Source organism: Sapajus apella, unplaced genomic scaffold, assembly GCF_009761245.1.
Source record: "Sapajus apella isolate SASKATOON/1434 unplaced genomic scaffold, GSC_monkey_1.0 scaffold36, whole genome shotgun sequence".
Lineage (NCBI taxonomy): Eukaryota > Metazoa > Chordata > Mammalia > Primates > Cebidae > Sapajus > Sapajus apella.
Genome location: NW_022436976.1, coordinates 17,093,689 through 17,121,036, shown reverse-complemented (window position 1 = coordinate 17,121,036; position 27,348 = coordinate 17,093,689). Strand labels below are relative to the sequence as shown.

Sequence of the window (27,348 nt, the reverse complement as noted above, 5' to 3'; positions counted from 1 at the left end):
TACTTTTTTTCCCTTTAATTCTTTTTACATTAATAATTAAAAGTTTTCATTTCCTAGTTGCTTGTCTTGACCATTCCACTTTGGAGGCTGTGAATGAGCCTTGGTAGATGGGCCCTTCTGTCCTCTCTAGAGGGAGTAGTCTACACATTCAGATTGATCGAATGGTCTGTGTTGATTGTGATGCCTTAGAGAGAGGTTATGTGTAACAGGGGCAAACGCTCAGTGGTCCAAACCTGGCTTCTAGGAGTTGTGGGTTGCATGCAGTCAAATTCAAGTTCTTCAAATCTCCATTTGCCAATATGCAATGCAAATTGCACAGGAAGGTATAGCCAGACTGGCTGTGAACAAGCCAGCCAAGGGAGCAGCCTGACCTAGCCACAAAAGTGCTAAATTCTAACGGTCAGCAGGGCTCTCTTTCTGATTTTTTTTTTTTACCAGTTTCCTCATAACAGTCTGTGCTCTCTTTCAATCTCCCTCCTCTCTGATTCTAACATCACTTTCTGGCAATTAGTTTACTTGCTATTACCATATGAGACACTCATGGTACTCACAAACAGAACATGCCTGGCTTCCTATGTCCAGCTCCTTACCAATTCCTGTGGGTTCCACTCCTCCATGCCTCTTACTTTGTCTACTCTTCTCTATCCTCACTGTTAGCATCCTAATTCAGGCCTCATTATCTCTTGCCTCAACTGGGAGAGCAGCCCCCTACCAATATCCCTACCTCTCATCTTCCTTCACACAAATCTGTTATCTATGCCACTTACGTCTCCAAATACGTTTTGCTTTGCTTGGAAGTTTTCAATGGCTCCTTTACTCCCTACAGTACTAAGTAATCAGCAACTTGTATTGGCACTCATGTTCATATTACATGTGACCAATCTGTTAATTCTGACTTCCTGCACTTCTCTCCCAATTATTTTTTTTATTTTCTAGACAGATGACTCCTTTTTCTATTCCTTTATCAAATCTCACATTGTCATACCTTGTGCCTTAGTTACTAGTTTCTTCTGCCTGAAATATAATCTCCAACCTTCATGCTTTAATCTATGTATTCAACTGCTACTTCTTAGGTATCTGCTATGATTTTCAGAATTTCTCACCTATAAAGCATCTACTTGTGCTTCTATAACCTATTCCATTAAGTCTTTCTTGCCTTTGGAAAGCAATGCCATTTCTATGTCTTCTAAACTTCTTTGGCACCTTAATTTTGCTTCTGGTACTGTTTTCTCTTTGGCTTGTTTTGTCTTACATTTTGGTGAAAACCATTTAAGAAATGTCTAGTTTGTGCTAAGCATTATAAAAGCTATATAGTATTATATTTAATACCTTCAGTATCTTTGCTAGACCCATATACTTATTCTCATTTTAAAGATTAAAAAAACGAAGCTCAGAATAATTAAGTTACTTTCTCAAGGCCAAACCACTAAGGTTCTACACTTAGGGATCAAACCAAACTTGTTTTCTTTCCTGATTACATGATACACTGATTATAATCATCACTGTACTTTTTCCTACCCAATAATACATCACAAAGTCCTTGAAGACATGACTGAATTAACTGAGTTCAATTCAGTCAAATTGTACCTGAGGGACCTTGCAGAAGGGAAGTCAGAGGGGTGGTCTCCATATGTCTTTATATTGGCCAATCTCACTAGTATGGGCCTTCCCCCACACCTATTACAAGACAGCCTGAAATAACTCAGTCAGTCTCATTCTACATAGGTTTTAATTTTCTAGCTTTTGAGAAGTCACTGCTGCCTAACTCCTGGCTGCTGCACAATGTGTTGTAGCTTTAAATATTCTCTATGTTAATGCTGATTACTGAATAAAGTGGCAATTAAGTTTTCATGCCATAATTTCTATGTTCCACTGAACAGCACTAATAGTACATTGTGTCTGTCCCTTCCAAGAACCCACCTGTTTTGGGGGGAGATGGCAGCAGGCTGGTGCTGCGGGCTGCTGAGCAAAGTACTAGTGTTACTCAGGGATTCGATCACAGCATCAGCAGCCACAGAAGTCCTGGGCTACACGAGAGGTGAAAGCTGTGCACATTTCTTCAACTCTGCCTCTCCAGAGGCAAATTTGTGTTAGACTCAAAGAAAACCTCCTCTGTGGCCTTTGCCACTTTGTATTCCCTGGCATTTGCAAAAGCAAATGGAGCCATATTTTACAGGCAACAGGAAAAACCACAAACCTTCTATGAAATTATACCTGTGCCACGAGAAATTTCTCTGTCTTGTCTACCTCTTTACATTTACAGTCTCAACCTTCATTTGCCCGCAGCAGTTCTCAGACCTTTAACTCATTTTTTTGTCTCTGCTCCCCACCTTAGGGTCAGAGTCTTACTTCAGCCTGACTCTTCATTTCCCCAGCCCACTGTCATTCAGGAAGCTGACTTCTGCTCCTCTTTGCTCTGGCTTCAGGCCCCACAGTAAGGCTAAGCACCAGTTCCTGGACTCCAGCCCCAGTTTAGAGTCATGAATATTCCTTTCTAGCAAGCCTGGCTGTCAGACATGCTGGGATCTTAGTAGCAGTCAGGATGGGCAGAGCTAAGAATGGGAAGGGGAAGGACTAGAGCTGGAGATACTGGCCCAGCTACAAAGCTGACTACTAGAAAAAAAAAAAAAAGGTGATTTGAGTTTGGCTGTGTCCCCACCCAAATCTCATCTTGAATTGTAGTTCCCACAATTTCCATGTGTTGTGGGAGAGACCTGGTGGGAGATAATTGAATAAAGGGGGCGGTTTCCCCCATACTGTTATCATGGTAGTAAGTCTCACGACATCTGATTGTTTTATAAGGGGTTTCCCCTTTTGCTTAGCTCTCATTCTCTCTCCTGTCTGCTTCAATGTAAGTCGTACCTTTCACCTTCCACTATGATTATTAGTCCTCCCCAGACATGTGGAACTGTGAGTCCATTAAAGCTTTTTCTTTATAAGTTACCTAGTCTTTGGTATGTCTTTATCAGCAGTGTGAAAATGGACTAACACAGAAGGTCATCAACTTAAATTTCACTCTACAGTGGCCTGGAGAAAAGAACCAGTTGCAAGCCCAAGATGGCTCTATCTGGTGGGCAGTGCACAGAAATTAGAATCCTAATTATTGGCAACATACAACATCTGACTGGTGGTAGCTTTGTTAATGTGAGTGATTTGCATAATATGGAGAAGTTTATCCTCACCAAAGGTGAGTTAGGCATAATGGAAACGGATTTAGGCTTTGGAGTTAAAAAGACTTGGTTTCTAATTCCCAGTGATCCGTGATGATCTATAACTAGTGCTATGATTTTTGGCAAGTTGATTAATTTCTGTGAACCTTAGTTTTCTCACATAGAAATAGGGAAAATAATAATTACTTCATAAGGCTTGTGGTGAGATTTAAATACAGAAATACCAATTATTTCATGTAAGAGCAAACAATAAAACACAGTTATTCATATGGATGGTGGGGTTGAGATCCCTGAAAAGGTGAGGTGATACAGGCAGATAGTAAGTAGTAACTTGTGTTCAGGGTCTCAGAAGTAGAAATGAAGTGAAGATCAAGAAATAAGATCTGAAGTTCAGAAATACAGATGGGACACTGATAGCCCGAGCAAGGGCAGGACAAGTATCAGGGCTCCCTGGTCCACCTGGCTAAGACAAGACACATTTTAGACCTCACCAGCTGGCAGGTCAGAGGCTGTTAAGGTGCTCTCTGCTTTGGTCAGCTTTGGTCCAAGAATTGGGCAGGGTGCCCTCAGGCAAGGGCATGGAAAAACAGGCCGGCCTCTCAGGTCAATAATGAGAGTAGCTGCTTGAGAAGTAATAGGAAAGGCACTGCCAGCAGTCCTGCTGCCTCCACCTCTGCCAGAGCTGAGGCTGCCTCGTAGCCTGTCTTGGAAGCCCCAAAATCAGGCTGCAATAGCTCTGTATTTGGCACTTGGGTTGGAGACCTGAGTAGGGCAGGGCTAACTGGTGTTCACAAACCATCTTGGAAAATAGTAAAGTCATCCTCTCAGGAGAAAAGCAGATCAGAAGTCAGGTGCCAAGATGTGCCCACTGACAAGGTCTCAGTGGTCCTTTCTGTTGCTTTTGCTGGTTCTTGACTAATTGCTCCACATCTGGGCCCCTGAAATTCTATAACAGCCATGATATATGTATGGATATGTATGAATGAATGTATGTGTGTGTGCACTTACACATTTATGTAAAAACAAAACAAGAGTGAGTATTGGAAAATCAAGGGGCATAGTAATCAAGTTGTCTAAATATTTCAAAGGTCCCATGATTCTTTCTTCCCATATTAATCATATGAGCATTCCTACCCCAAACTTATATTCCATGAGAACAGGGAGGATTTTCAGTGTCTGTCTAGCACAGAATATGCACCTGGGAAATATTAACTGAATGTATCATCTATAATTTAGGCCCATGTCAGCTGTCTCACTATATTGTTTTTAATCTTAGGCATAATCCTACCAAAAAAACCCCTAATTTAATAAACAACAAAACTGATATTCATAGAAAGTTCACACAAAATTTGTAAGTGGTAGAGGTTGGAAATAGCCTGTACTCTAGTTCATACATCATATAATGTGTCCAGATTTGAGTTTTGGAAACATGATTATTCATTATTAGCTCTAAAGTAGGCAGGAGACTCTCAGGAATTCTGGGGTTAAGTTGGAAAAATAAAATGTCACAGAGGGAAGGAATAAAAATCTGCTGTTTTCAGAATGACATAATTAACACTGCCGCTTTTGCCTGATTTAGTATTGCCAGATTTAGCAAATAAAAATACAGGACTCCAGGTACATTTTAATTTCAGATAATGATTTTTTAGTGTGTCTTGAACATTGCATGAGACATACTAAAAATTACTGAAAGTTTATCTGAAACTAAAATGTAACAAAGCATTCTTATTTTATCTGACGTCTCTATTTTGGTTTAAGATATGAGACAATACCTTGGTATTAAGACATCGGTTAACATTGGTGGGGTTGGAGTTCTGGCTGAAGAGATCTAGAGGTCACCTAGAGTGTGTCTGATGTGTATTCTTTCAGTCACTCAACAAATGTTTTTGGGCAATTGTCCCTTGCAAGGCACTGTGAGGAGAGAGAAATGTCTTGGTTCCAGTTAATCCTCCTTTGGTACTTGGAGCCCAATAGAAGAGCAGAGTATATTAGTTACTGTGATAATAGGCTATGGGAAGTATGTAACACATTACTTGCAAAGACTTAATATGGCCTGGACACAGGGAAAGCTCCTTGGGGAAGCATTTACTCCGGCTAGGCATGACCCAAGTCTCATTTCCTTGCTCCCACTTCAAATCTAAGCTCCACACTCCTGCCAAAATCATCTTTCAAAATACATAGCCAATATCCTACTAAATGGGCAAAAGTTGGAAGCATTCTCTTTGAAAATCGACACAAGACAAGGTTGCCCTCTCTCACCAGTCCTACTCAACATAACTTTAGAAGTTCTGGCCAGGGCTATCAGGCAAGAGAAAGAAATAAAAGGCATTCAAATAGGAAGAGAGGAAGTCACATTGTCTCTATTTACAGATGACATGATTGTGTATTTAGAAAACCCCATCGTCTCAGCCTGAAAACTCCTTAAGCTGATATGCAATTTTAGCAAAGTCTCAGGATACAAAATCAATGTGCAAAAATCACAAACATTCCTGTAAACCAATAACAGACAAGCAGAGAGCCAAATCATAAGTGAACTCCCATTCACAAATGCTGCAAAGAGAATAAAATACCTAGGGATACAACTTACAAGGGATGTGAAGGACCTCTTCAAGGAGAACTACAAACCACTGCTCAAGGAAATAAGAGAGGACACAAACAAATGGAAAAACACTCCATGCTCATGGATAGGAAGAATCAATGTCGTGAAAATGGCCATACTGCCCAAAGTAATTGATAGATTCAACGCTATTTCCATCAAGCTACCATTGACTTTCTTCACAGAATTAGAAAAAAACTGCTTTAAATTTCATATGGAACCAAAAAATAGCCCATATAGCCAAGGCCATCCTAAGAAAAAAGAAAAAAGCTGGAGGCATCATGCTACCTGACTTCAAACTATGTACCACAGCTAGTGCTTGACTTACGACCACGGTCGGGACCACAGACCGGTCGTAACACGATTTGGTTGTAAGTTGAGTAGGCTATATGTACAGTTGAAATGGTGCACACGGCGATGGTAGTGCTGCCAGAAGCTGGTCTGCACTGTCGTACACCCAGCTGGGCAACGTTTGCGCTGCCAGACGCGGCGCAGTCATGGCTAGCGATTGTGGTCGTAAAATCGAATGGTTGTAAGTTGCATAGGTGGTAAGTCGATCAATACCTGTACAAGGCTACAGCAACCAAAACAGCATAGTACTGGTACTAAAACAGATATGTAGATCAATGAAACAGAACAGAGATCTCAGAAATAACACTACACACCTACAATCATTGATCTTCAACAAACCTGACAAAAACAAACAATGGGTAAATGATTCCCTATTTAATAAATGATGTGGGAAAAACTAGCTAGCCAAATGCAGAAAACAGAAACTGGACCCCTACCTTACACCTTATGTAAAAATTAACTCAAGATGGTTTAAAGTCCTCAATGTAAAACCCAAAATCATAACAACCCTAGAAGAAAACCTAGGCAATACTATTCAGAATATAGGCATGGGTAAAGACTTCATGACTAAAACATCAAAAGCAATTGCGACAAAAGCCAAAATTGACAAATGGGATTTAATTAAACTAAAGAGCTTCTGCACAGCAAAAGAAATGATCATCAGGTGAACAGGCAGCCTACAGAATGGGAGAAAATGTTTGCGACCTACCCATCTGACAAAGATCTGATATCCAGAACCTAAAAGGAACTTAAACAAATTTGCAAGAAAAAGAACAAATAATCCCATCAAAAGGCAGCTAAAGGATATGAACAGACACTTCTCAAAAGAAGACATTTATTCGGCCAACAAACATATGAAAGAAAGCTCATCATCACTGGTCATTAGAGAAATGCAAATCAAAACCACAATGAAATAACATCTCATGCCAGTTATAATAGCGATCATTTAAAAGTCAGGAAATGACAGATGCTGGTAAGGCTATCGAGAAATAGGAATGCTTTTACACTGTTGGTGGGAGTGTAAATTAGTTCAACCATCATGGAATCTAGTGTGGCAATTTCTCAAGGACCTAGAACCAGGAATACCATTTGACTCAGCAATTCCATCACTGGGAATATGGCCAAATGATTATAAATCATTCTGTTATAAAGACACATGCACATGTATGTTTATTGCAGCACTATTCACAATAGCAAAGACTTAGAAACAATCCAAATGATAGCCTGGATAAAGAAAATGATAGACGGGATAAAGAAAATGTGGCACATATACACCATGGAATACTATGGAGCCATAAAAATGAATGAGTTCATGTCTGTTGCAGGTGCATGAATGAAGCTGGAAACCATCATTCTCAGCAAACTAACACAGGAACAGAAAACCAAACACTGAATGTTCACACTCATAAGTGGAAGTTGCACAACGAGAACACATGGACACAGGGAGGGGAACATCACACACTGGGGCCTGTCAGGGTTGGAGGGCAAGGGGAGAGAAAGCATTAGACAAATACCTAATACAAGCAGCACTTAAAACCTAGATGATGGGCTGATGGATGCAGCAAACTACCATGGCACATGTATACCTATGTAATAAATCTGCACATTATGCACATGTATCCCAGAACTTAAAGTAATTTTTTTTTAAAATACAAGTTTTTATACATCCCTGCCCTTACTTAAAACCCTGTAATGGTCTCATCACCTTTTAATTCAAACACCAAGCCTTTCTACATGGGATAAAACTATCTGTCTAATAGAGACCACGTGACTTCCCAACCTCATCGCCACTCTGCCCTGGCTATGTAGAAACGTCCCGGAGCTTCAGTCATGCACTCCTCCACCTCATGCTGCCCCTGAAGCTGGTTGCACCCCTGATGTGGCTTTAGCCCCTCTTCACTTTTCTAACTCCAGCTGTCTTTTCTGCATGACCAGTATGTATAAAACACCTTCAATGCGACCAGCTCTCCACAAGATACTGAAACCACTTAATCCTCCAGGATCCAGTCACAAAGTCATACCGTCTTGAAACATACCCCTCCCTGCCTGTGACCTTGCGGACTCCTCCTGTTAGCTTTCCTTTACTAGACTACCTGCAACCAGCTGAGATCACCATCAGCTGGCTTTTCTGTCTTTACTACAAAGTGAGCTCTTTGAATAGAAAGGTAGCATATTATCTTTGTCTGTATCTTCACAAACTAACACTGCACCAGGCATGTGGAAAGGATTCAGACAATTAAATAATGAATAAATATTGTTAAGAAAATTAGAAACCCTCATCATAACATTAGTACTAATAACTATTATTTATTAAACCAGAAGCCGTGTTAAGTTTTTTATATGCATGGCTTTACTTACTACTCTCAGTGACTACCTAAGGTAGAAATTTTCACTGCCTTCATTTCATAAATGAGAAAATAGAGGTTAGAAATGGTAGGTAACTTACCCAACCTAATGGTGGGGCTAGCATTCACATTCAAACCCAGGTGAGGCTGACTGCAGAGTCCATGGTCTTAACAACTAGGCAGTACTGCCTCTCAGATGTCCCCTAAGATTGTCATCATCTTCCCTAAGCTATATCTCTTAGTCTTTCCCTAATGGGTTAAGCTGACTTCTCATGCCTGACTGCTCAGGAAAACTCAGCATGGCCAAAGAAAACTTCTCTGTTGAGAGAGTTAGGGCTTATGCAAATACCCAGACTGCGAGGAAGGCCTGTGATTTTCCTTTGTGCTCTGTTTATAATAAACAAAGCACCACAGCAACATGATTAGGTCATTAACAGGGATAGATGAAGCCAACCAAACCATCACTCTGCACTTACCCATATGGAATTGCTGTTCTGTTCATGATGCTGCCCCATTTGTGGAGCAGGGCGGTAAAGGGATTCCATGGCCATTATGTGCTCCAAGAGGATGACCACACAGGGAAGGAGAAATCGAGTGTAGGAGGAGGCTGCAAAGGAATTTCTGGAGAAAGCCCTCACCAAGGAAGGCAAATGAGGGACTGGCTGGTACAGAGTCAAGTTTGTGATCTGCCTGTAAGTCTTCGTACCCCTGAGGTATCAGTGTCTTCCTCTGTCTAATGGTCTGGGGTGTCCTCAGTGTTTCCTGGTGCACATTAATTCTGTGGTATCTTAAAAGGCATTCTAAGGTAAAAATAACTTCCTTCTTAAAACAAAAGGGGGGAGGATGTGGAAAAATAGGAACGCTTTTATACCATTGGTGGAAGTGTAAATTGGTTCAACCATTGTGGAAGACAGTGTGGCGATTCCTCAAGGATCTAGAAATAGAAATACCATTTGACCCAGCAATCACATTACTGGGTATATAGCCAAAGCATTATAAATCGTTCTATTATAAAGACATATGCACACATATGTTCATTGCGGCACTGTTTATGATAGCAAAGACTTGGAACCAACCCAAATGCCCATCAGTGATAGACTGGATAAAGAAAATGTTGCACATATACACCATGGAATACTATACAGCCAGAAAAAAGGGTGAGTTCATGTCCTTTACAGGGACATGGATGAATCTGGAAACGATCATTCTCAGCAAACTGACCCAAGAACAGAAAACCAAACACTGCATATTCTAACTCATAAGTGGTTGCTGAACAATGAGAACACATGGACACAGGGAGGGGAACATTACACACCAGGCCTGTTGTGGGTGGGGAGGCTAGAGGAGGGATAGCAGGGGGTGTGGGGATTGGGGAGGGATAATATTAGGAGAAATACCTAATGTAGATGATGGGGGGATGGATGCAGCAAACCACCATGGTGTGTGTATACCTATGTAACAATCCTGCACAATCTGCCCATGTACCCCAGAACTTAAAGTATAATAATAATAAAAGAGGAAATATTTGTTTAGATAAGGTTTGCTGTTATTGTTTTTGTGTGTTTGTTACTGCAGGATTTCTCAGCGCCTTTAGAGGCTAATATGATTATTGATCTCCTAAGATGATAAACTTGAAAGCATCTCCCAAACTTGATCACCAAGCAATTTATCAGAGTTTATTATGGAATACAGTTTCCCAGGACAGAGCTCAGGAGAATGCTACGCTACCTTGTGTCTGAGTATGATTTGTTTGAAGGAAAGCTTGGCTGCAGCTCTTGGGATGGGGATGGCAAAGCCATTTATCTTATTGGGTAGAGAGAAGGACACACAAATGTGCTTTTTTGGTTAAAAGCCCTTTGCACATCTGTGTCCCCAAAACTTCTCTACTTACTTATTATTACCAAAAATCCTATCAGAGACAAATGGACTTTATATTGTGCTTTGAGAAATAGAGTTTATGCCTATATTGAACACACACTGCACCACATATTTTTATATAAATTTTATATATCTCATTTCACTTTCATGAGGCTCCCACAACAATGGTTGTGCGTATTGTGTAGTAGATGTTATTCATATTCTTGCCTGAAATATACACATTATTTCTCCTATTTAACTGGTAAATTGAGGTCTAGGGAGCTTAAGTGTCAGAAAAGATAATAAGCCTAGGAACTGGTATATAAACCCAAGTCTCTTCCTATTGAAGTACCAGGAATAATTTCAATTCTTTTATGGTTCATTTTTTTAATTTTTCAAATCAGGCTGACCTCAATAAGTAGTAATTTACAAATGTAAACCTTAGTACAAATTCAGAATTCAACTTTTAGTATCTTGGCCACTTGAAGAAAAATGAAAGTTGCTAAAGTGTATGATAATTTTGATCAAATATCATATTATTTTTGCATAATAAACCACTCGAAAACGTAGAGGCTTGAAACAATTCTATTTTCCTGTAGTACTTCTAATAACCTCACTTGGGGTCATTCAAATGGCAGCAGTCACCTGATGGCTCAGTTGTGGCCAGGAGGCCTAGCACATAGCACAGTCTTGCTGTCATAACTGAGGATGGTTGCTGGCTCACAACAGGAACCTCTCCCCGCATCCAGACCCCAGTATCCAACAGACAACTGTGGGATTCTTGCATGATAATGACAACGTGTTAAGGCTTCTTGAGACTTAGGCTTCGGAACTCTTACACCATCATGTCCCCTAAATTCTGTTACTCAAAGCAAGTCATAAATCTAGTTCAGACATAAGGGGCAGAAAACAGACTCTCATTCTTGATGATGAGAACAGCAAAGTCATACTGCAGAGTGCCTACAGACAGGAATTATTGCTGTAATCTTTGCAAACACTTGACCACCATTTTAGCAGATACCTCTTAGAACATCTGTTAAGTCAATGTCCCATTTTCTGGGAATCCATCTTCTTGTTAACGCGATAGGGCTAACCCTAATCCCCTAGTAAGAGCTAATTAGGCAAGAGATGGACTCCTACCTCAGAAGAAGTCAATTGCCAGAATTGATTCAACCAGATTATTTCCCTAAGAATTTTAAGTTCTGAAGCAAAGAAATAAGTTAGTGAATCAGTAGTACTGAAATCAACAGCCATTAGGTACAGCCATTTTTTTTCTCCATATTTATGGAAAATCAGAGATGTCCAATTCATTTATTCATTGAAAAATATTTACAGCCATACCCATTATGTGCTTGGCACTCTAATAGGCACTTGGCTCACTCAACTGAGAAGGTATGATAAAACATATGCACAGAGATAAGAGACTAAACTCCACATGTTTCCAAAGAGACAGAGGCTCTGGTTCCAAAACTTGATGATGCTTGTTATATATCCTTCTCTTTTTTGCTCCAAGCTGCTCTGGAACTGTACAATAAAAACTCTTATTTTCCTTAAGCTGGTAGAAATGGCTTCTATTACTTGTATCTAAATGAGTCCAGGTGTAGAATTCTATTGAGAGAAGCTGCCAATTACTTCTGTATTGGCAGAGAGATTGTAACGTTGAAACAAACTGTCTACTATTCCTAGAACTTTTAAGAATCGGTACCTGGGTGATATGGTCGCTTGAATTGTCAATAGCAGGACCTGAAGATGTCAGGCAGATTCTTCTCTATTTTTATACAGCAAGATGTTTCCAAACGTAGTAAATCTCTGACTTGCTTACTGGGCATAAAATGACTCAGGAGGAATAAGCCTGTCTTTCTGTTAATACTTATTTATTCAGCTTTGTACTGATTATTCTTTGAGTGCTTATTGTGTGCCAGGCACCATTCTAGGCATTTAAAAAAAAATCAGCAAACCAAATTGACAAAAATTCCTGTTCTTATAGAGCTTACAGTTTAGCACTTTCTTCTCAGGTTATAAAAAAATGTAAAAAGAAAAGCATAGATGTCATTTTTAACTCTCCTGGTTTGTTTAGAAAGAGATATTTTCTAAAATTGGTATTTACTAGCATAGGTACTTTCTTATTGAGAAATCCAATGGTCAATAACATATCTAGTTCTTAAACATTTTAGAATGTACAAGTGCAGTAGAAAATGAAAAAGCAACAACAAAGATATTAAAAAGGATCCAGTGGTGTTGATTTACTAAATGTTTCTGTGAAATAATTCACTCAGTCTCTCGCAAGATTGAGCCTATATTTCTAGCTGAAGAAATGCTGAGCTGCCCTCTCATTGAGATAGAACTGGCGAGGTTAGGAGATAATAGATAATACAGCAGAATTCAGAGCATTGTAATTCATCTGCTGCATGAATGCTAAGAGCTTGATTTCATTCTCATTAGTCCTGGGCAGTCTATGTTTTTCCTCTGGCAAATATAATATTGTTAATACATATTTCAATCAGTTGCTTCTTCCATCTATTGGGAGAAAAAGGCCATTTAGTTTTTTAAGTATTTTTAAAAATTAATACTCAAAGATTTCTTGAGTTGTTTTTATTTGGGAAAAGCTGTGACTTTAAAAAAATGTGGCTTCTTTTATAATAGTCAAGATGTTGCTTCTCAGATGGCTGGCTTTGAATCTCTATTCTGGGAGTTCAAACATTAATACATTTCCTAAATAGTCTACATGCTAGCTAATAGGCTCACAAAAGAATATTTACTAAATCAATTTTCAAAACAAACTTTTACCCGAGAATGCTACAAATGCCTCTACAACAGAAGGATTTGGGAGAGGATAGATTATTATATAGATAGAGATGTAGAAATATATTGATAGAGATATAGAGCTTTTGCTACTCATAATGTATTTGCTGTTGGAAATCATTATCTTCCTGGTGAACCCTTTGAAAGCTTAATCAGAGCAGCTGAAGTTGTACCTATGTTTGATACCATTTTTTTTTTCTCAACCCATAGAAACATGTCTGCACAGTTGACCTGGTCCATTAAACACATTATACAGAAAAAAAACATCACGTACTAACTACTCTCAAAAAACGAGAGGTAGGCCAGGCATGGTGGCTCACACCTGTAATCCCAGTGCTTTGGGAGGGTGAGGCAGGCGGATCACCTGAGGTTGGGAGTTCGAGACCAGCCTGTACAGGCTCATGCCTATAATCCCAGCTACTCGGGAGGTTGAGGCAGCAGAATCTCTTGGACCCGGGAGGCAGAGGTTGTTTGTGGTGAGCTGAGATCATGCCATTGCCATTGCCCTCTAGCCTGGACAACACACAAGTGAGAAACTCCATCTCAAAAGAGAGAGAGAGAGAGAGAGAGAGAAAGAAAGAGAGAGGTGACCTAGCATAGAAACTGTGAATATAGGTCTTGAAGATAAACATAATAGGTTTAGATTCAAGCTTGGTTACTTACTGGCCACATGACCTCGAACAAATTGCTTGGTATCTCTGAACCTCCAGCTTTCTCATCTATTATAAGGACACTTTTATCCCATCTAGTTCACATGTATAGATATGTAAATAAAGTAATGCAGCCATAGCACAATGGCACAGAATAAGGCACTGTTGTCACTACTGCAAGATGATAGAACAGTAGTAGGGGTAAGGAAATATAAGTGAATAGAACATATATTTGTGGAATCTCAAAGCAAAAACAAACCTTACCAATAAGTAAGGTCTTTTAAGTTTTTCATTTTGTAGACCCTGAGTCAGAGGCCCAGAGAAGTTAAGTGACTCACTGTGAGTGACCAAGCAAACTGACAGAGCCAAGAGTTATACAACCAGATGTAAGATGCATTGTAACTGGTCTGTTCTTTCATTTATCCCTCTCATAATAAGAAGGCAGTGTCTGTGATCATTGTAGCATATTACCTGAGTAGCTTTAGCAGTAACTTCAATCCAAGGAGTTACCTGAGACTCTACCACTTAAATGTAGATCAAAAAGAGGAAACTTGTATCATCAGGATAAAAGGGAGCCCAATGCTTGAAGAACAGATTGTATCCCTGAGTCTATTAACTCCCTTATGCTTCAAAGGAAAATTCTCTTGGGCAGATAAGAAGTTGCTACTGTAAAAGGTAATAAATACATAAATTTTCATGCTCAACAGTCAGGGCTTGAGCAGGCTTGCCTACCATGCAGCCCACAGCATCCAGAGTTCTCCCCCACCCTTCTAGCTCTTGTGCACTACTCATGGCTCTGAGCAACAGAGGAAGGAAGTGCTCATTGTTCAGGGTACAAATTCATCAACTGAGGGGGCTGTTCTGAGTGGAAATGTACACTCTTCCCTCCTACTACCATGTATCTCACCCTCAAGGTGCCACATAGGGTGTGAGGAGCTTGGAGGCTGTGGTAGGAGAAGCCACTTGCACTGCATTGTGTGGGCACTTGAGGCTCCCTGCTGGACCACGATGTTGAGCTCCCTGGGCTGAGAATCTGTCCCTTATAAATAGAGCCTTTAAGAATCTGCATCTGTAACTTTCCTAGGTGTTGCTGTCTCACTAACCTGGAGATAGACAGTGATATAAAAATAATCCACTTTTATTTGGAGTAGCAACTCAGAAATGCCGTAGTGATCAGCTATTTAGTTCCATGGGCATGTTCTTTCATGACCTCTGAGAGGGAAATGTTTGTTTAGTTTCTTCTAGATTGTTTGGCAAGGTTATTTTCAGAGGGAATTCAAAAAAGAAAATAATTTTATAGTAAAATAAAAGCTAATTGCTTATAATTAAGTTCAATAGAAACATACTCCATAATTTATTAAAACTTATTTTTTAAGGTCTTTAATGTTTTATACATGCCTGCTAAATGAATCAGCAGAAGGCTATTTTACAAAATACGATTCAGATAACTAGGGAATGATTTGTGCTTTCTAAGCCCTAAGTTTTCAGTGTGTTTTCTTGGAAAAGGAAGAAAACGAATGTAGATTATTTGCTTCTGGAACAACACATTTTATTTGTTCTTCATTCTTGCCTTGAGAAATATTTGTGAATTTAAGTTGCAGAGGCCAAATGATGCTTTTTAAATATTATTCATAATATTCTAACTGAATTGAAACATAGTGAGACAGGAAATGTTTGAATTTGTGCTCTGACCCCACCGACATTGACTAAAATCATCTTCTGAAACAGAATAGCTGTGAGTGGCCATAGACAGATTTCTTGTTGCTTCTACTCTCCACTTTTCTTTGTCCCTCTGTTCCCATGATCACTTAGAACACCTTAGCTAAAGCACTTTTGTGTGTGGACAGTTGAGCCTTTTGTGACTAAGATTGTAGTCAGGGGAAGGTATATTTTCTTACTGCCATTGCCTATTGATGTATAAAATTAAGGTAATTTGGTATCTTTAAATCTCAAGCCTGGATATTCTCGTTAGTGCTGTGGATCATGGAGTAGCTAAGGAGACAAAGCACTCCCACCCCTCTGGATAAGAATCAGCAACATCTTCTCCAATCTGTTTTGTTACATGCGTTGCCATGGTGTTGGAAGGCGGTGGCCTAGATAAAGCATTGCAGAACTGTGGTTCAGAGAAAAGCTTTGCAAAATATCTTCTCTCTCAGTCAGCCTTAAACCTAGCTAGGGTCTCCATCTACCTTCTGTAATCTGATGGATACATTATCAATGTCATCAATAAAGTCTCCTAAAACCTCCTTAATGTTCTTGCTGTCTTTACATTTCTGAAGGTCCCCAAAGTGCCTTCGTGCCTATCTTTCTATTTATCTCTTCTCTGTTTCTCCCCTCTATTCCTCCTATCTCTTTCTCTCTGTCTTTTACATTTATTGAGCACCACGTACCATACTGTGCAACAGGGGACTGGCTCCTGGTAACACAACCTTGTTACCATGTATTATTTTCCCTTTCTTAACACATATTGCCCCTGAAGCTTTGGGCAATTGGGTGCTTTAGTGTTGTGATAGGATTACACTACCTGGAAGCCGGGCAGAGCCGGGTTTCAAGTTCTCTCTGACTTTGGAATCTCTGCACTTTCCATCATATCCAGGACTTTCAGGGTCTAAAGTGATCTGCTGGCCGCAGGTATCCCCTAAGCCTCTCCCAGTAGCTTACTTGTTACTAATTTGTAGATCTCAGGATCTCCTTATTGGTGAGGAAGTTAATAGTAAAATCTAAAGAGAATAATTACCTGCAGTGGCTGAGGAGATCCCATAGGAATCAACTGCTTGCATCTAAAGCAGGATGTGCTAATTCAACTCTGCAGCAAATCGTTTTAATTTCATAAGACTCACCTAGAGAACACTAATAAAAAATTTGGATTCCTGATGCTGTAGCCTTTCTTCGTGATTTATAGAACAGAAATGGAGCCCGGGAATCTGAATTTTTAGCAGTTTCCCTGGGTGATCCTACGCAAGTGGAGGGCCATACTTTAGTATGCGCTGCTGGAAGGCAGTATTATCAAAGTGGAGAAGATTGAAATAGCCTGGGAGGCTTTAAAATAATATAGATTTTCGAGCCTCACCCCACACCAATGGAATTAGAATCTTTGTGATAGGCAGAGATGGACCTTGAGATTCTATACTTTTTTAAAGTTCCCCAGGTGATTTTGAAATAACCAGTCTTATTACTATCATTTGGTCAATGCTTTCAACTGCTTTCCCATCCATATATTATTAGCATCAGACTCTCGGTTCTATATCTGCAATCCTGATGCCTCCTTCCAGGCCTTTGTACCACTGCCTCCCCCTCACCTTCACTCCTCTTTCTAAGGGGCTAGAATATGCTTAAAGCCAGACTGCCATTTTGAAAAATATTCCCCTAGGAGACAAGCAAATTTCAAGCACCATTCTAAGCTGAACTCTTGATTTCAGCAAAAAAAACTTTTTTAAATGATGAAGAATCATGGTTTAATGAAACTATTGAAAATTCCCTAAAATTTATCCTACATGACTAAGCTGTAGCAGCTTTTTGTATTCAGTTTAACCCACATGGAAAATGTGAAATCACCATATTAACAACACAATCTAGCAGTTAAATGGCATGACAGTTACCATGGGAATGTGCCAAACACAGGTGGGCTGACAGTGTGTGTAGGGGGTTTTGGAGGGGGATGTATTGTAGGTTAGAACTGCTATGCCTGTTTTTATATTTAAATTATTTATACAGTCAACAGATTTTAAAGAGATGCATCTGGACTTTCTAAATTATGATCTTCCGCCTCTCTACCTTGTCAACTTGTTAGAGGGAATTATTTAATTGCTATAAGTGCAACCTTTTTCTTTTGGTGAAAACATGGTTATTTCTGCCTTCAGCTAGAATCTCTGATTTTTTTTTTCTACACAGACTTCTGGATGTAGTAATAATAATAATGACCAAAAATGTAAAATCCAAATGCATTCTATATCCTGCAAGACCCTAGATAAACGGAACCTCAGCTAGCTCCCTGATGTCACCTTGTACAGTCACTGGTTTTACCCTTATAATGACACTATGATATGGATCCTATTCTTATTTATTCCTGTTTCATAGATAAATAGAAAATATAACACTGCAGTGCCCCATGACTGAAGATCTTATGGGTTTAAACAACACAATGAAATTGATGTTAAACTTGTTAAAGAAGATTTGCTACCCACACATTTAGATTCATTACCCACACTGATTTGGCCAACTCCTGGTGGCACATTTGTGAGTCTGCATTATAATCACTCATGGAGATGATTAAAAAGAACAGTGCCTGGCTTTACCCCAGACCCATGGAATCAGATTTCCAACGGTGTGTAGTGAGGAGATACAGAGCTCAGGTAAAGGTAGTCTGAAGACACTCTAGGTTATTCTGAGGCACAAGGGTTGAGAATCACTGTGGAATTATAAAATATCTTATTTTGCACATGAGACATTTGTGCTGTTTGAGTGCTGTTAGGGCAGTACTAAGGAAGAAGTTTCATAAAGTCACTTCTGTGTTTTATTTGTCTAGTCCAGTGTCAGGTCAACAATAGCACTACTCACTGGGTGCGGTGGCTTACACCTGTAATCCCAGCACTTTGGGAGGCCGAGCTGGGTGCATAACCTGAGGTCAGGAGTTCGAGACCAGCCTGACCAACATAGTGAAACCCCGTCTCTACAAAAATACAAAAATTAGCAGGGCATGATGGCAGGTACCTGCAATCCCAGCTACTCAAGAGGCTGAAGCAGGAGAATCTCTTGAGCCCAGGAAACGGAGGTTGCAGTGAGCCAAGATTGTGCCATTGTACTCCAACCTGGGCAACAGAGTGAAACTCCATCTTAAAAAAAAAAAAAAAAAAAAACAGATAGCACTACTATTGCTCCTATGCATATTAATATTCAAGATAATGATAATAAATACCAAGTTAAACTGATTTCTCTGGATCAGGCATTGAACAAAGTTATGCATATTATCTTGTTTAATCTTGCAAACAACCTATGGAGGTAGGTACAAAAATTATCCTCTGCATTTTTCACATAAGGCAATTGAGGGTCACCCAGGCTAAGTTATTTGCACTGGGTCCCATATTAAATGTGTAAAGCAGATTTTCTTCTTATTTTAGCTCTAGTCTTAACCTCTACACAGCATTTCTTCTCAAAGATATTTAGCTAATGCTTTTGGAAGGAAGAAACTGGCAATAAGGAAAGAAAGAAAGGATGAATGCAAGGAAGGAAGAGAGGAAATGAGAGAGGGAGGTGAACAATAACAGAGGGAAAAGGAAGGGAAAGTGGAGGTAAGAAGAGTATTTGTCCTATGAAAATAGAAATACAAGTCAACCCTGAAGTCAACTCATACTTGCTTTTCTTCACAAAATGAGTCTCTGTAGTCACTTGCCAGCAATATATCTTATATTTCTGTCACCTGTGGGGTTCCTGTCTTACAGGTCTTATTGAAATGTTATCTCTTTTCTCCCAAAGAGAAAGTGCCAGTGTGGGACAGTGATTTCAAGTACATTCTTAGGTTATGGTATTTGGGGGGAGAATTTTTGGTGTACTGAACAAAGGGATTAAAAAGGTCAGTTTTATGTAGGGACTCCCTTTGCGGGGGAGGAAAGGTCTCATTTCCAAAAACTTTATTTTTTCTTCCCAGAGTTTTACATGGAAATATGATGAAACATTGCCTTCCTACTATATAATTAATAGAAAAAACATGAACTGAGCCTGGATTGCACTATTATGATAAGGTGTGGGAGAAAGGGAAAAGGATTCAGCCAAGTGCCCCAGATTTTAGGTTTTACTCTGGGTTTTCTTTCTCTGAGTTCATCTTCCATTGTCTCTTCTCATTACTGGAGTGATAATGCTTAGAGGCCTAAGATTAGGTTGTAGGTCTGGGATAAGGTAGCAAGAAGCCACAGTCTTACTTCTGGTCTGGGCCTCTCATATCCTCCCACTCTAAACCAAAGTTGCCCCTGTTTCACTCAACAGTTCTGTAGTTTTCATGCAGGGTCAGAGACCAATGTTCCACAGGGCAATAAAATGAATGCATTTGGCTGGAGTGTACCTTCCATGTATCTTATTCTGGAATCTGAACGAGCAACATATGGTTATTCAAAAAATTCACAGATACTGGGTCCTAGTCAAATATCACCTCTTCTTAAATAAGAGGGCCATCCTTTCTCAGAGCCTGCAGTGAAGAGAGTACTACTTAACTTAGCAGTTCATAACACCTGTGAATACCAAAGTCCCCTGTCGCCAAAACACAAATTATTTTGTAAGGGTTGTAGCAGGTTTCCAAGCAGGGCTTCACCTGCTCGAATTGGGAAACTTTTTCCAAGCCCCTAGTCACTTGTCTTGTGAAAAATGCTACTTCTATGATTCTTTAATTAAAAAAAAAACAAAAAAAAAAAACCCAGAGCAGAAAATTATGTTGTATGAGAGTACAACCTTCAGAGTCAGACACACCCAGATTTTATTCATGAGCATTACTCGATATGAATTTGGATTTTATGTAAATCTGTTTCCTTATCTCTATATCATGGATAATAACAATAACCATATAGGTATTTTGTTATGATTAAATGCAACAATCTTGCACTGGTCTTTAAGTTTTTATTTTATATTGTGTTCTTTCCCCCAAGTCTCACATCTTTGGCCTCAAAGGGATTAAAATGATGTAGGTTGTGTTCTTCAGGAAGCCAACTCTGAGATGTAGTTTAGTGTGCAGAGTATGTTCAGATGAGAGAGTTCTTGGGACCAAGTCCCATGAAAGAAAAGGAAGGATTGAGAGAAGGAGAAGGCTGAGCAGTCTTAGCTGATCCCACAGTAAGATCTGAACTGTGGTGACCATCTTAATTATCCTGTATTAGGTCAAAAAGACTATGCCTTTTTACCTGAGCCTCAACAGTCATTGGATGTTGCCTGAGGATCCCATTACCCTAGAAGAGGTGGCTCTGTGCAGCTGAGGCAACTGGAAGCTGGAATATGCCTGCTGGCAGCACTCCCTGTAGCTGAACAACAAGTGCTTCTTGAAGAGGGATTTGGGTGGGTCATCCCTGTGTCCCCACATCATGCCCCTGACACATGATTCTTAATGATAAATAGCTTTTGGCTTCCTATGCTCCCAGCAATGTGTCATAAATCTGGATACATCTATCTATCTATCTATCTATCTGCCATTTACCCATCCTAAGCACACATAAGTGAATTGCACAACATCAACCATCTGGTAAATAATAGTGTGGCCTTTAAAGCAACACAATCTAGCTGCAGTGCTCCTATGCTTAAACTCTGCTATACTCTATCTTGCAGTAACCTGGGTCTTTAAAAAGATCTACTGGTCCTGTCAGACATAGCTGTGTGTTTCTAGTACAGTGGTTCTCAAACTTTGATTCCCCAGATTAGCATCATCAGCATCAGTGGAAATTTGTTAGAAATGTAAATCTTCTGGCCTTACCCAGACGCAGAATCAGATATTTTCAGAGCAAGGCACACAATCTATGTTTCAGCAAGTCCTCTAAGGGATTCTGCTGCACCCTCAAGCTTGAGAAACTTTGCAATAATATATAGGGACAAAAACAACAGCAAAAATAGCCTAGCATATACTAAGGGCCTTTCCATTCAATCTTCTTTTCATCTACCCTCACCTGTGGAACTCTGCTCCTTCGTAGTCAATGACGCCGGCTGCTGAAATCTTTCCCTGCTGGGTTCCACATTAGAAATGGACAACTCCTTATTGCATCATGTCACCATCATTCCCTCTTAGCCTCAAGGGTAGTGCTTCATTAGTTTTGTTATTTATAATTTGATCTTGTCCCAAGGCAAGTGTGGCAACCCAAACCATGTATGTTGGTTTTATTGGCAGGCCAAAGAGCCCTGAGTTGAGATCTCAGGCCCATGACTAATTAAAAGCATGTCCTTGACCAATCTCAAATTTATCTTTGTTTCAATGTTTTTATCTGCAAAATTGGGAGTACAAATACCTGCCTCACGGGGCTGCCTGCATATTTAATTAGATCATTAATTTCTATAATTGCCTAGTTTCTAACACATAAAATATGCTCCACGAGAGACTTGGTTAAAACTTACATGGAAACCCTTTCCCTCTTCCTGCTGAGATATCATTAAAAAACCAACTGGACTTACAAATTAACAGCATATCAGTATATGACATATTATTCTAAATACAACATTCTACTCATCCATCCTTCTTAACCTCACCAAGAAAAGCCTTTATTAAAATATTTTACATTTTTTTCTAAAAAAAAAAGTCCAAGTAGAATGCCAGAAACATACTCCAATGGATTTGTTTAATCTGAATATATGTATATGTGTGTACACACACATAAACACATACACACACACACACACACACACACAGTTAAGCTCTTGTAACAAACCTTCACATAATCATAAGTCTGCAGAAACAGAAAGTTATAATACATTTCCCCATCCATCATAAGGGTCACAACTAACACGCCTATAACAAAAGACATGTTAACAAGAAAAAGCATGACAAGTTTCTTATGTCAAAGTTCAATATGGCATAAATGAAAAGCCAAAGACCCAGGGAAAAATGTCTATTTTTATGCTTCGATTCAATCAAGAGTAGATTGCCATTTAGAAAGGTGACTGGACCAAAAGAGTTGATCTAATAGACTGAGGTGGGGAACCCATAAGACCTCTTCATTTATATTCTCCTTGGCCTCTCTATGGTGCATCCCTTCCTCCTGGGTATAGGGTAGGAGCTCTCTGGAATGAGGGTCTTATACCCTACAGTCAGACAAGGTAGGTCAGAGAGTTTCTTTGTGGCCATCTTTCACACAGAGATGTGGGGAAAGATTAAAATTATATTTCTATGTTTTATGTCATGATTTATGAGAAAGGGGTTCTAGTTTTTATGACCCACCTTGGAAAGGAGAAATTGTCTTTTCTATATCTTGCTTCTGGGGAGAAAAGGGGCAGGAGACAGGAAGGCAAGAAAAGATCAGAGACATTTTGCTTCTGAGGCTGCTTCTGATGCCTTCCAGTCTCCTTTAGTTCAAAGTACTCAGCATGCCAAAGCATCATACTGTAGGATGGTATTTTTTGAGCCCTAAAAAGTCCAATATTAATTATATGAGTTAAATATAGACTTTTCCATTTTAGTGATGACAAACCACCATTGATAGTGGTTAACGATCTTGCCAATATTATGCGGTTAACAAAGGGCAGAACCAGAATTGGAGCTCAAAATCCCAGTACAGTTTTCTTTCCATTATTCAGCCCTACCTCAAAGAACTCTGATTAGCTCTTAAATTATTATTTTTTAACTAAGAAAGAAATCTAGGTGTTGATGATAGATTAGAACAGTATCCAGATAATGATATTCACCTTTTCTAATCAGAGCATTACTGAAATTTTCTCTTTGGATAGATGTTGGGAACCTTGCAGAGAAAAATTTTGTCATCAGCAGGGCCCAAAAACCCTTAATGTGAAAGAAACTGGAAAGTTATTAAAATACCAAAGGATTATGATTTAAACCTAAACTAAGGAGGCTGTGAAAGGAGAGAAGAATGAATATCTCCTGGCATGAGGCCCATTAACATCCTAGAAAGAGCTAACTGTGGAATAGGACACAGTGAGGAACTAAGAGCTTTCTAGAGGTTGACCTTGAAAATCCAGCCAATCTCCACAGGGGTCTTGATCTACAGAAGTTCCCTGGGCATTAACTTACATAAGAGTGACCAGAGCAGCAGCTCTCAACCTTGACTGCATGTTAGGATCATCTGGGGAGGGTTTTAAAATTCTGATGCCCAGGCCACACCTAGACTAATGAAATCAAGGATTGCTAAAGGTGGGACCCAGTCATTAATATTTTTTAAAGCTCCCTGTGAGATGATAGAGCATAGCTCAAGTGAAGAGCCACAATTCTGGAAGCTAAAATATTTTCCTCTCTTTTTTGTTTGTTCCTTCATACTTTTTGCCTTCCTTTCTCCCTCTCTTTCTCCTTTCTTCCCATCCTTCTTTCCTTTCTTTCTTAAAAACGGGTTTGAGAATTTATTACACAGAAGCCATGACTATAAAGATACATAAGATGTGATTTCTGTCCCTGTCTTATTTTTATGTAGCTCTGTAGTAAATCAATGCAAATTTAGAAATTTAAATTGCACCTATATATTAACTAGTAGTTCTGTAGTTCAGAAGTCTGTCACAGCATGAATGGGCTCCCTGCTCAGAATATTGGGAATGCTGAAATGGAAGTGTCAGCCAGGGTCAGTTCTCATCTTGAGGTGCTGGCGAAAAAAATCCACTTCCAGGCATATTCAGGTTGATGGCTGAATTCAATTCCTCAAGTTCAAGTATTGATCTTTTTTATCTCTTTTTTTTTGCTGTCTGTCAAAAAGGGGCTTCCCTCAGCACTTAAATGCCACCCACATTTCTTGCTATTTGATATCCTCCACCTTCTAGTCAGAAATGGTGCAATGAATCTTTCATGCTTCAAATCTATGATTTCAGCTTCTGTGACCAGCTGGACAAAAGTCTTTGCTTTTAAAGAGTTGAAATGGTTAGGTCAAATCCATTTAGATAATCCCCCTATCTAAAGGTCAGTTGATTTGGGACTTAATTACATCTGCAAAACTGCCTTCATAGCAACACCTAGATTATCATTTAAATAACTGGGAGAAGGTTTGTGCACATACAAAACAAGACTCTTGGGGGCCATCTTAAAATTCTGCTACCACAGTCCCCAAGGAGTTCACAAGTAGGGATACAGGCTTGAGACTCAGTATTAAGTAATAAAGGACAGTCATAGGTACAAGAAATAAAAGCGGTACTAATGTGGTAATCTTGTTCTTGGGTGAGGGACCAAGAACAGCTCCAGTCTGCAGCTCTCAGGGAGACCAATGCAGAAAGTGGGTGATTTCTGCATTTCCAACTGAGGTACCAAGTTCTTCTCATTGGGACTCGTTAGGCAGTGGGTGCAGCCGATGGAGGGCGAGCAACAGCAGGATGGGACATTCTTCACCCAGGAAGTGGAGGGAGCTGGGGGAACCTCCCTCCCCCAGCCAAGGGAAGCAATGAGGGACTGTACTACCTGGCCAAGATACAACATTTTTTCCCACAGTTTTGGCAATCTGAAGATCAGATTTCCTTGTGTGCCTACACTGGGTGTCAAGCACCAAACTGAGTGACTGTTTGAGCAGATACTGAGCTAGCTGCAGGAGTTATTTTTTGTACTCCAGTGACACCACTGAGGCAGAACCATTGACTCCCTTGGAAAGGGGGTTGAAGCCAGGGGGCCAAGTGGTCTCACTCAGCAGGTTCCACTCCCATGGAGCCTGACAAGCTAAGAACCACTGGCTTGAAATTCTCACTGCCAGCACAGCAGTCTGCAGTCAACCTGTGGAAGACCTAGCTTGATGGGGGAGGGGTATCCATCATTACTGAGGTTTTAGTAGGCAGTTTTCCTCTGAGAATGCTAAGCAGGCTGGGAGGTGTGGACTGGGTGGTATTCACCACAACTCGGCACAGTCGCTATGGCCAGACTGCCTCTCTAGATCCTCCTTATTGAGCAGAGCATCTCTGAAGGAAAGGTAACAGCCCCAGTCAGGGGCTTGCAGGCAAAACTCCCTTCTCCCTGGGACAGAGCACCTGGGGGAAGGGGTGGCTGTAGGCACAGCTTCAGCAGATTTAATCTCTCCTGCCTGCTGGCTCTGAAGAGAGCATCTTGACAAGATGAATTGTCCCAGCACAGTGCACCAGCTCTGCTAAGGGACAGACTACCTCCTCAAGTGGGTCCCTGACCCCCATGCCTCCTGACTGGGAGAGACCTCCCAACAGGGGTGGACAGACACCTCATACAGGAGAGCTCTGGCTGGCATCAGGCAAGTGCCCCTCTGGGAAAAAGCTTTTAGAGGAAGGAGCAGGCAGCAATCTTTGGTGTTCTGCCGCCTCCACTGGTGATACCCAGGTGAACCTCTAGCAAACTGCAGCAGACCTGAAGAGAGGCCTGACTGTTAGAAGAAAAACTAAAAAATAGAAAGCAACAACATCAACATCAACAAAAAGGACCCCACACGAAAACCCCCTCCAAAAGTCATCAGCCTCAAAGATCAAAGCAGATAAACAAAACCAGTACAAAAATGCTGAAAATTCCAAAAAAACAGAATGCCTCTTCTCCTCCAAATGATTGCAACTCCCCTCCAGCAAGGGCACAGAACTGAATGGAGGATGAGATTGAAGAATTGACAAAAGTAGGCTTCAGAAGGTAAATAACAAACTCCTCTAAGCTAAAGGAGCATGTTCTAACCCAATGCAAGGAAGCTAAAAACCTTGATAAAGTTTTTTAGTTCCTTTACAAGAACCGCTAACTAGAATAACCAGTTTAGAGAGAAACATAAATGACTTGATGCAGCTGAAAAACACAGCATGAGAACTTTGTGAATCATACACAAGTATCAATAGCTGACTCAATCAAGTGGAAGAAAGGATATCAAGATTGAAGATAAACTTATTGAAATAAAGCATGAAGACAAGATTTGAGAAAGAAGAATGAAAAGGAATGAACAAAGCCTCCAAGAAATATGGGAGTATGTGAAAAGACCAAACCTACAAATAATTATGTACCTGAAAGTGACAGGGGGAATGGAACCAAGATGGAAAACACACTTAGCAATATTATCCAGAAGAACTAGCAAGACAGGCCAACATTCAAATTCGAGAAATACAGAGAACATCACTAAGATACTCCTCAAGAAGAGCAATCCCAGGACACATGATTGTCAGATTCTCTAAGGTTGAAACAAAGGAAAAATGTTAAGGGCAGCTAGAGAAAAAGATCAGGTTACCTACAAAGGGAAGCTGATAAGACCAACAGTGGATCTCTCTGCAGAAACCCTACAAATCAAAAGAGGGTGGGGGCCAATATTCAACATTCTTAAAGAAAAGAATTTTCAATCCAGAATTTCATATCCAGTCAAATGAAGCTGCATAAGTGAAGGAGAAATAAAATCCTTTCCAGATAAGCAAATGCTGAGGGATTTTGTCACCACCAGACCTGCCTTACAAGAGCTTCTGAGGAAGCCTAAATATAGAAAGAAAAAACCAGTACTGGCCACTGCAAAAACACACCAAAATATAAAGATTAATGACACTATGAAGAAACTGCATCAACTAATGTGCAAAATAACCAGCTCGCAACATGATGACAGGATCAAATTCACACATAACAATATTAACCTTAAATGTAATGAGCTAAATGCCCCGATTAAAAGACACAGATTGGCAAATTGGATAAAGAGCCAAGACCCATCCGAATGCTGTATTCAGGACACATCTGTTGTGCAAAGACACACATAGGCTCAAGATAAAGGGCTGGAGTAATATTTACCAAGAAAATGGAAAGCCAAAAAAAAAAAAAATAGCAGGGGTTGCAATCCCAGTCTCTGATAAAACAGACTTTAAACCAACAAAGATCCAAAAAGTCAAAGAAGGCCATTACATAATGATACAGGAAACAATTCAACAAGAAGAGCTAATTATCCTAAATATATATGCACCTTATACAGGAGCACCCAGATTCATAAAACAGATTCTTAGAGACC

The 27,348-nt window shown here is 40.0% G+C and overlaps 1 long non-coding RNA gene across 1 annotated transcript; it reads right to left on the bottom strand.

The window, feature by feature from the left end:
• Positions 1–3,053: 3,053 nt before the first annotated feature.
• LOC116563704 lies at positions 3,054–24,792 on the bottom strand. Its single transcript, XR_004274530.1, has 3 exons — positions 24,619–24,792; positions 19,476–19,480; positions 3,054–3,067 (listed from the first exon to the last, which is right to left on the bottom strand). It is a non-coding gene; the product is annotated as an uncharacterized LOC116563704 (long non-coding RNA).
• Between the last annotated feature and the right edge of the window lie 2,556 nt (positions 24,793–27,348).